Below are 11,469 nucleotides of genomic sequence, written 5' to 3'. Positions count from 1 at the left end.
ATATTTAATCAATAGAGGATAATTTAACTTTTACTAACTAACTTATATAAAAGTTAACCTAATTTCTTTAAAGTTTTAAACCCTGCCTTTACCTTATATTTATCTTAAAACTTTATATTTAAAAATTAAAATACCTATTAAGTAATATATAAAGTAAAGCCAAAGGTATTAAAATAAAATACTAAAATAAGGTATTTATTTTTAATATAATATAATATAAGGTATTATATATTATATTAAAAAATATAATAACCTTAATATTAAGTCTTAGTAAATTACATAACTACTACCTCAAACCTTAAAATCTAATAAACTAAATAACCTTAATTTATAAGTATAAAAAAGATATTCTTTTTATTCTTAGTAAGCTAAATACCTTCTTTATTACTACCTTTTCAAGGTAATTACTAGTAAGGCTTTAACCCTAAAAAGCTATACTAAAATAAGCTAAAAGCCGTTATGTTTATTATAAAATATATTATTATATCCTTAGTTTAAACTACTACTTTTTATTAATTTTACTTTATTTATTTTTATATATAAGGTTAATTAATTAATTATATATCTTATTATATATATTTAATTAATAAAATTATACCTTTAGGTTAATTTAATTTTTACTAATTAACTTATATAAAAGTTAACCTAATTCACTTAAACCCTGCCTTTACACTATATTTATTTTTACCTTTTTATAAGAAGGAGGATATAAAGTACCTATTAAGCCTTAATAATTATATTTTTAAGCTACTTTTTATATTAAGCTAAGTTTAGGCTAATAAATATAATAAGAAAAGCTATTTCTTTTACCTTAAGAGACTATCCTTATTATAATACTTCTTTTAGCTTCTTAATTCTAAATAGCTCTCTAGCTAGCTAGGTAAAAGATATTATATTACCTAGGGAATTTAAATTTATATAACTAATTATGCTAATTAGGCTATATTTAAAAATAGCTATCTTAACTAGGCTTAATTTACCTCCTGAAAAGAACTTTATTTTAATAGCTTTAACTATCTTATATAATATATAATAATTTTTACCCTTAGCTTACTTTAATATTAATTTAAATATATTAATAAGATTATAATTGATTATATAATAGCCCTATTTAGGCTATAGGCTTTTATATATAATAGGTATTATATTAATAGCTATAATTAATATTAGTAAGTATAACTAAAAGAAAGGAAGTTAATTCAGGGAATATACTTTATAATAAATAAACTAGGCATAATATATTTTAAAGGTTATTTAAAAGCTAATCCTTTAAATAAGATAAAAGAAAAAGGTTAACCTAGCTGCTAAGAGGTAACTAGTATTAATACTACTTAGTTAAAGTAGTAATTATATTATTAAGGCAGATAAACCTTATTTAATTTTTAATTTTATAATAATAGCCTACTATAAGGATCTTACTATTTAAGCCTTTATAAAAGAATTTAAAAAGCTTAATAGCCTTATAGAAGGCTAATAATAAGAAAAAAGAATATTATTATATAATTATTATTAATAATAATTAATTAGGCTATAATTATCTAATTATAATAGTTAATTATTATATAATTAGCCTTTTAATATAAATTAATAATATTAATCTTAAAAAAATTATTTGTGTATATTTTATTATTATTATTATTATAGAATTATAAGTAAAAACCTATTATATACTACTAAATTATAACTAATATAATAACTTAATCTTATAATCTTTAATTATTAAATATAGCTTTATAATATTATATAAAATATATTTATTATTAGGTATATTATACGCTAAATAAAGGTATTAAAAGATCTAGCTAATTACTTATAATAAGGTTAAGGCATATTAAGGTAATAATAGGCCTTTATTAATAGTATTATATTAGGTAATAATAAAAAAAAAAATTTCTTATTATTAGCCTTATATAAGGCTATTAATCTTTTTTAACTTTTCTATAAAGGCTTAAATAATAACACCCTTATATTAAACTATTATTATAGAATTTAAAATTAAATAAGGTTTATCTGCCTTAATAATATAATTACTACTTTAACTAAGTAATATTAATACTAGCTCTTAGTAGCTAAGTTAACCTTCTTTTTTTATCCTACCTAAAGGATATACTTAGTCTATTTATTATACTTTAAGTATATTCCCTAAATTAACTTCCTTCTAGTTATACTTATTAATATTAATTATAACTATTAATATAATATTATATAATAGCCTGCAGCCTAATTAAGGCTATTATATAATTAATTATAATCTTATTAATATATTTAAATTAATATTAAAGTAAGCTAAGAATAAAAATTACTATATATTATATAAAATAACTAAAACTATTAAAATAAACTTCTCTTTAAAAGGCAAATTAAGCCTAGTTAAGATAGCTATTTTTAAATATAGCCTAATTAGCTTAATTAGTTATATAAATTTAAATTACCTAGGTAATATAATATCTTTAACCTAGCTAGCTAGAGAGCTATTTAGATTAAAAAAGCTAAAAAAAAGCCTTATAATAAGGCTAGTCTTTTAAGGCAGAAGAGGTAGCTTTTCTTATTATATTTATAGGCCTAAACTTAGCCTAATATAAAGAGTGGCTTAAGGATATAATTATTAAGGCTAAATAGGTACTCTATATCCTCCCTCTTATATAAAAGTAATAGGCTAGTTATAGTCTGAGACTATAAGAGCAAAGCTAAGGGAGTCTGCATACAGCATTCTGAGATAAACGCAGGGTAAAGGCAGGGTTTAAAGGAATTAGGTTAACTTTTATATAAGTTAGTTGGCGAAAATCAAATTGACCTCTATTAATTGAATGCACGTGGTAGGGCATGTAACTAATCAACCTTGCATATAAGAACAGATAAAGTGAAACTAGTAAAAAAGCAGTAGTTTAAACTAGGGAATAATAATCTATATTAGGTATAATTTATAAAGTTAAAATATATAATTAAGTTAATTAAATTAATAATATACATATTTTATTATCAGAATTAAGGGCTATTATAAGGAAAAAGATAGAAAGTAAGAGGGAAAAAAAAGGGAAAAAGGCAAATTAAAAAAAAAAAGTTTTAATATTTAAGGAAAAATTATAAATATTAGTAAACTAAGGCCAACTTATTATATTAATAATAATAACCCTTTTAGATATATTAAAAAGTTATTTTTTATATAATTAAGTTTAAATTTATAAAACTAGTAAGGAAGATAACTTAATTTAACTAAAGGTAATACTCTTCTTTTAGGCCTTTTTTTAAATCCTTAAGACCTAGTAACTTAAAGTTAACTTAATTTAAGTTAATTAAACTAATATAATACCTCTAATTTATATAACTAATTAACTAAATTAAATTATAATTAAAAATAATTATTTTAATACGATTAAGTTTATATCTTAATAAAAAGTTACTTCTAATAGTAATTATTATTATATAAATCTTTTTAAGTTCTTTTTTATTAATTATATTTAAAGCAGGCCTAATAGCTAAATTAAGGTTATAGCTAGTTATATAATAGATATAATTATATAGCTATAGGCCATTTTATAATATTAAGGTAGTATAGCTATTATATTATTAATAAGAACGGTTAAAAGCTAGGTTAAAAAACTTATTTTAAAGTTGATAATTAATTACTTATATACTTAGGGTCTAATTAACCTTTAAGTAGAAATATAATAAATAGATTAGGTATAATTATAAAGGTTAATTAAAAAGTAATCCTTTAGGTAAGATAAAAAAAAAAGGTAATATAATTACTAAAAGGCCTATAATTAATATTAATATTACTTAGTTAAGGTAATAATTATATTATTAAGGTAAATAAATTTTATATAATTTTAAATAACTTATTATAAAAGTCTTATTATTTAATCCTTTATAAAAAGAATAACCTAAGTATTATTTAATTATATTTATCTTTAACTTATATTTCTCTTATTATATTATCTTATAACTTAATTTAATTTATTATTAACTACTAAGCTAGCCTTAATTTATTAATATTTATAGTTTCTCCTTAAATATTAAAACTTCTTTTTTTTTTTCTTATTATTAGCCTTATATAAGGCTATTAAGCGTTTTAACTTTTCTATAAAGGCTTAGATAATAAGACCCTTATAGTAGGCTATTATTCTAGAATTTAAAATTAAATAAGGTTTATCTATCTTAATAATTTAATTACTACTTTAACTAAGTAGTATTAATACTAGCTCTTAGTAGGTAAATTGACCTTCTTTCTTTATCCTACCTAAAGGACTATTATACCTAATCTATCTATTATAAAATATATTCCCTAAATTAACTTCCTCTCTTTTAATTATATATACTAATATTAATTATAACTACTAATATAATACCTATTATGTATAATAGCCTATAGCCTAATTAGGGCTATTATATAACTAATTATAATCTTATTAATATAATTAAATTAATACTAAAATAAGCTAAGGGTAAAAATTATTATATATTATATAAGATAGCTAAAACTTTTAAAATAAACTTCTCTTTAAGACGCAAATTAAGCCTAATTAAGATAGCTATTTTTAAATATAGCCTAATTAGCTTAATTAATTATATAAATCTAAATTACCTAGATAATATAATATCTCTAACCTAGCTAACTAGATTGTTATTTAGATTAAAAAAGCTAAAAAAAGCCTTATAATAAGGCTAGCCTCTTAAGGCAGAAAAGGCAGTATTTCTTATTATATTTATAAGTAACTTAGTATAATATAAAAAGTAGCTTAAGAATATAATTATTAAGGCCAAATAGGTACTTTATATCCTCCCTCTTATATAAAAGTAATAGGCTAGTTATAGTCTGAGACTATAAGAGTAAAGCTGCTAAGTATAACTCAGGTTAGTTAGGGTTTAAGGAAAGGATAAGGAGTAGGGTTAGTATAGGCCTATAGACAGGGAGTCTGCATATAGCATTCTAAGATAAATGCAGGGTAAAGGCAGGGTTTAGAAATTCTATTAAAGTTAGAATTAAAGGAATTAGGTTAACTTTTATATAAGTTAGTTAGTAAAAGTTAAATTAACCTAAAGTTATAACTAGCTTTATTAATTAAATACATATAGTAGGGTATATAACTAATTAACCTTATATATAAGAATAAATAAAGTAAAATTAGTAAAAAAGCAGTAATTTAAACTAAGGATAAAAAAGATATTTCTCTTAACCTTAGTAGGCTAAATTCCTTTTTTATTATTACTCTTTTAAGGTAATTATTATTAAGGCTTTAACCCTAAAAGGCTATATTAGAATAAGTTAAAAAATCTTTACTTTTATTATAAGATATATTATTATATAACTATTATTAATAATAATTAATTAGGCTATAATTATCTAATTATAATACTTAATTATTATATAATTAGCCTTTTAATATAAAGTATTAATATTAATATTAAAGAAGTCTTAAGTTTATATTTCTTTTTTTATTATTATAAAACTATAAGTAAAAACTTATTATATATTAATAGATTATAACTAATATAATAAGTTAATCTTATAATTTTTAATTACTAAATATATCTTTATAATATTATATAAAATATATTTATTATTAAATATATTATAGGCTAAATGAAGGTATTAAAAGACCTAATTCCTAGTTTAAATTATTACTTTTTTATTAATTTTATTTTATTTATTCTTATATATAAGGTTAATTAATTATATACCCTATTATATATATTTAATTAATAAAGCTAGTTATAACTTTAGGTTAATTTAACTTTTACTAACTAACTTATATAAAAGTTAACCTAATTCCTTTAATTCTAACTTTAATAGAATTTCTAAACCCTGCCTTTACCCTATATTTATCTTTACTTTTATATAAGAAGGAGGATATAAAGTAACTATTTAGCCTTAATAATTATATTCTTAAGCTACTTTTTATATTAGGCTAAATTACCTATAAATATAATAAAAAAAGCTGCCTTTTTTACCTTAAGAGATTAGCCTTATTATAAGGCTTCTTCTAGCTTCTTTAATTTAAATAGCTTTCTAATTAGCTAGGTTAGAGATATTATATTATCTAGGTAATTTAGATTTATATAATTAATTAAGCTAATTAGGCTATATTTAAAGATAGCTATTCTAATTAGGCTTAATTTACCTCTTAAAGAGAAGTTTATCTTAATAGCTTTAACTATCTTATATAATATATAGTAATTTTTACCTTTAGCTTACTTTAATATTAATCTAATTATATTAATAAGATTATAATTAGTTATATAATAGCCTTAATTAGGCTATAGGCTATTATATAGTATTATATTAATAGCTATAATTAATACTAATAAATATAACTAGAAGACGAAGTTAGTTTAGGAAGTATATTTTATAATAAATAGACTAGGTATATCCTTTAGGTAAGATAAAGGAAGAAGGTTAACCTAGCTACTAAGAGCTAGTATTAATATTACTTAGTTAAAGTAGTAATTATATTATTAAGATAAATAAACCTTATTTAATTTTAAATTTTATAATAATAGCCTGCTATAAGGGTCTTATTATTTAAGCCTTTATAGAAAAGTTAAAAAAGCTTAATAGCCTTATATAAGGCTAATAATATAAAAAAAAAAAAAAAAAAAAAACCTAATTAATTATTTAAAATAAGGTTAAAGTATATTAAGGTTATAATAAGCCTGTATTAATAATATTATATTAGGTAATAATAATAATTTATATTAGATATAATTTATAAAGTTAAAATATATAATTAAATTAATTAAATTAATAATATAAATATTTTATTATAAAGAATTAAAGGCTATTATAAGATAAAAAAGGGAAAATAAGAGAGAAAAAAAAGAAAAAAAGGCAAATTAAGAAAAAAAGGTTTTAATATTTAAGGAAAAACTATAAATATTAATAAATTAAAGCTAGCTTAATAGTTAATAATAAATTAAATTAGGTTATAAAATAATATAATAAAAGAAATATAAATTAAAATTATATATAATTAGATAATACTTAGGCTAATTAATTTATATAAAAGTTAATTTAATTCCTTTAAACCTTGCCTTTACCTTATATTTATCTTAGAATATTTTATATAAAGTATAATAAATAGATTAGGCATGGTTTTAAAGGTTATTTAAAGATTAGTCCTTTAGGTAAGATAAAAAAAAGAAGTATAAATTAACTACTAAGAGGTAATAGGCTTATAACTAGTATTAATACTACCTAGTTAAGGTAATAATTATATTATTAAGGTAAATAAACCTTATTTAATTTTAAACTTTATAATAATAGCCTATTATAAAAGTCTTATTATTTAAGCCTTTATAAAAAAGTTAAAAAGTATAATAGCCTTATATTGTTACGACCCTAGCGGTTACGTCACGTAAACCCTACTATTTTTCACTAATCACTGGGATAGACCTACTATCTCACTTTAAACTAATCTTCTAAGACCTTTGGTCTACTAATAAGATAAAGGACTAATAACCCTTGCTCTATAGTCCTCTAGACTAATATATAAAACATATTAGTCCTAAGAAGACTGACCTTACTATAGTATTAGTCCTCCTGAGAACTATTAGTATATAGAATATATTTATTAGTACTTTTATAGACTTAGCTTACTAGCTATTAATAAAACTTCTTTATATTAATTAAGCCTAATATACATTAAATCTACTATTAAGAGATATAATACTTTAATAAGCTTAGTATCATGCCCTATGCAATCTGCTAATAATAAACCTAGCATAGCTTAGTTTATCTATAGTTAGAAACCACCTGTTATATATTAATAGCTCTTATTTAGATTATACTATATAATACTAAGTAATATAAACATAATATCTATAAATATTAACCCTGTCTAACAGCAGAATATAGCTACCAACCTTCAGGGTTATTAACCTGCAGTACCTATTAATCCTGTACTAGTTAACTACCTGCTAACTGACCAGAATATGGATAATATAGATGACTCTTCCCAGAGTTCTAACGACTTGGAGGTCGAATGACTTTACAAGTAACTTAGGAATATCACTAATAAGATAAATAAAATGCGATAGATGCTAGAGGAATTCACCGCTCTGCAGCATCGGCAGAATTAGAGTAATAATAACACCTAGCAGGAGATATATAACTTGGCCTCGGCAGCTAATAATAGGAGAGACCTAGGAGAAGTCCTTAAGCCTAGCCTGCCTAAGTACTTTAATAAAACTCCAAGCAAGCTACTTACATTCCTTACTTAAAGCCGAGCCTTTATTATATACTATCTAAATTAGTTTTATAATAATTCTGCTAAAGTAATATATATAGCCAGGAGACTTATTAAAACTGCAGCCTAATGGTTTTAACTTATTATAAATAACTATATAATAAACCTACCTTATAAATTATAACTATGAACTGCTTTACTTTTTAGAGAAAATAGGCAATATAAAATAAAAGAAGCACTTAAAATAGCATTTAGAACTATTAATAAAAAGGGCTAAGCAGAAAGGAAAATTAAAATACTTAAATAAACTAGATTAGTATTTACCCTAGGAGTTAAGTTTTTATAACTTATAAGTAAATTACCCTAGGACTAGGATATATTAATATTATTTTTCTTTAATATACTTAAGGAATAAGTTTAATAAGAATTATAGGAGAAAGATTATCCTAGAATACTAGTTAAATATATTAATATAGCAGTTAAAATTAATAACTAATAGTTCGCCTAGAGAACTTATAATTTACAGGGAAACAAAGGATAATAAGATAATAAACCCTAATACCATGCTAACCAGGGAAGAACTTAATAAACTGATACATCCTATGGCACTAAAGCAGGACTAATAGCTATTAGAATGACTAAATAAGATAAGTCTAAGGTTACTTATTATAACTATGGCAAGAAAGGATATTATAAACGAGAATGTAAGAACCCTGTTAAAACTAATTAAAAATATAGACTAGTACCTAAAGGTAAGAAAATTAATATAATTAAAAGGAATAATAAACTGTAGATAGCAATTAAAACTATTAACATAATAAGAAAAGATGGATATAATATAACCTAAGTGCTATATATTAATAACTTTAACCCTTTTCTTAATATATATAATCTATTCCTTAGCAAGGAAGAAACCTTTAAAAAATACTATCCTAGACTAAAACCAGAACAATAACCTATTCTAGGATATATAATACTAACCACGGAAGTTACCTATATATAAAGTAAGAAAGAGAAAAAAGAAAGAAGAAATAACTACTAAAGAGAATAATAATAATAAACCAAAAAGGATAAAATAATTAAACTTAAATAGGTATTTGTACCTAAACTAGAAATATAATATCCTACTAAAGGAAAATCTGTTTTCATAGTTAGAAAGGGAAAGGAAGTTAACCCTAACCCGGATAATAAACTAAGTACTAAGAAGGTTAACTAGGAAATTAATAGTATTTCTGTTAAAGTCACCTTATAATAACTAAATTAATATATTAATAATCCTAATTACTTAGAATTTTATAGAGTTTAAAGAGAATCTAATACTAGAAAACTTAAAATTAAGAATAAAAAAATAGTCTAGAATACCTCTATTATATCATAATATAATAAATTTAACTAATGCTTTTGGACTAGTAAATATTAAAAATATACCGAGCTTGCTAGAGAACAAGCCATTATAGAACAAGATAATAATATTTATATCTAAGTATATACTAAGGAAATACTAGAAGATCCTATAACTCTAGAGGAACGTATATAAGCCGAGAAGGACCTAAGGAGGTACCCTAACTACCTAAATCATAAGCAGATATTATGGATATTATGTATATGATATTACTACTTGAGATATTAGTAAGATAAGTTAGTAAATAACTGTTTCCTAGTATAAATTCTAGAATACTAAGAATAGAGACCCTACTTAATTATTAATATAGTTGGGTACCGAGTTATAAAGAAATATAGAGGATCTTAAGTAGTAAAACTAGAAGCTTATACTAAGATAAGAGAATAAGCTCTAGTATATATTTAAAACTCTTGATATATTATATAGTAGAGACAGAAGGTATAATAAGAAATCAAGATTGCCAAAGATAAAGCATTTAATAAAGAACTTAGTTAAATTAATAAAGATATTACTTAATAGGAAGAAGAACTATCCTGAGATGAATAAGATATCTCCTAATAGCTAGATAAATAATAGTTATAAGACTGGTTAATATAAACCGAGGAAGAGAAAGGAAGACCCCTTACTGAAGAAGAAAAAGCAGATATTATCTTAGACTATAAGGTAGGAAAGATAGAGGCTACCTACTAGTAAAAACTAGCCACCTAGAATAAATATCCTAATGATATTAACTGCACTAAAAGTAAATATAGTATGGATTACCTATGGGGAAAAGGCATATGCTATCTATAACAGAGCAATAGATAGGCGAGAAATTAGAGGCTAAACTACCTAAGAAAGCTCTAAGAATGGTAATAAAAGGATGCTAATAAACCTACCTAGAACTAAAAGTTAGAATTAAGGGTAAGTAGCTAAGTATACTTATAGATAGCAGAGCTAATATAAATTTTATTTCCTCTATAATAGTTAATAAATTAAGGCTATTATAGAGAGATAAGAATAATTTATATATAATATATAATAGATAAGGAGAAACCTATCTCTATAAAAACGGAAATATTACTAGAGAGATTAATTACCTTAAGGTATTTATTAATAGAAAGAATTAAGGAATTAACTTTAATATTATCTTAATATAGAGGTATAATTTAGTACTTAGATATCTATGGCTATTATACTATAACCTATAATTTAACTAGAGAACTGGCCAGGTAGACTACAAAGACTACCCTTTAGATAATAAAAATAATTCAGGCTATAATATAAGATCTTAAACTTCGACTAAAGAGAGCAGCAAAGATAGAAGTAATAAAGTATTACCTAGTCTAAAAGGAATATAACATAAGTATTATAAAGGCAAGGTTAAATATATTAGATAAATAATAGTATCTCTTAAAGGATAGTTTAAATAACTAGACTAAGATATTAAATAAATAAAATAGATTACTAAGAAGGAATCTAATAAATAACTTAAGAATATATTACTAGAGTATTATATCTATAAGAAATTATTTTAAGAGGAATTAGATATAAAGTTACCTTAATATATAGATTATAATATTAAAATCATACTAAAAGATAGAAAGAACCCGAAATTCTTCCTTATTTATAATCTATCTTAAGATAAGCTAGGAATACTTAAAGAATAGGTAAACAATATAATATAAAAAGGATATATTAGACTATTAAAATCCTTAGCAGGATATGTAGTTATATTTATACTAAAACCTAATTTAAACAAACTTAGACTTATAGTAGACTATTAATAACTTAATAAGATTATAGAAAAAGACAAAATACTATTACTACTTATTACTAAACTTAAGGATTGCCTGTTTAGTAAAAAATAGTTTATAGCTTTTAATCTTAAATCTGCCTATA

Source organism: Fusarium oxysporum, chromosome VI (assembly GCF_013085055.1).
Source record: "Fusarium oxysporum Fo47 chromosome VI, complete sequence".
Lineage (NCBI taxonomy): Eukaryota > Fungi > Ascomycota > Sordariomycetes > Hypocreales > Nectriaceae > Fusarium > Fusarium oxysporum.
The sequence above is the reverse complement of the archived record's forward strand: the minus strand, read 5'-3'. Positions refer to the sequence as shown.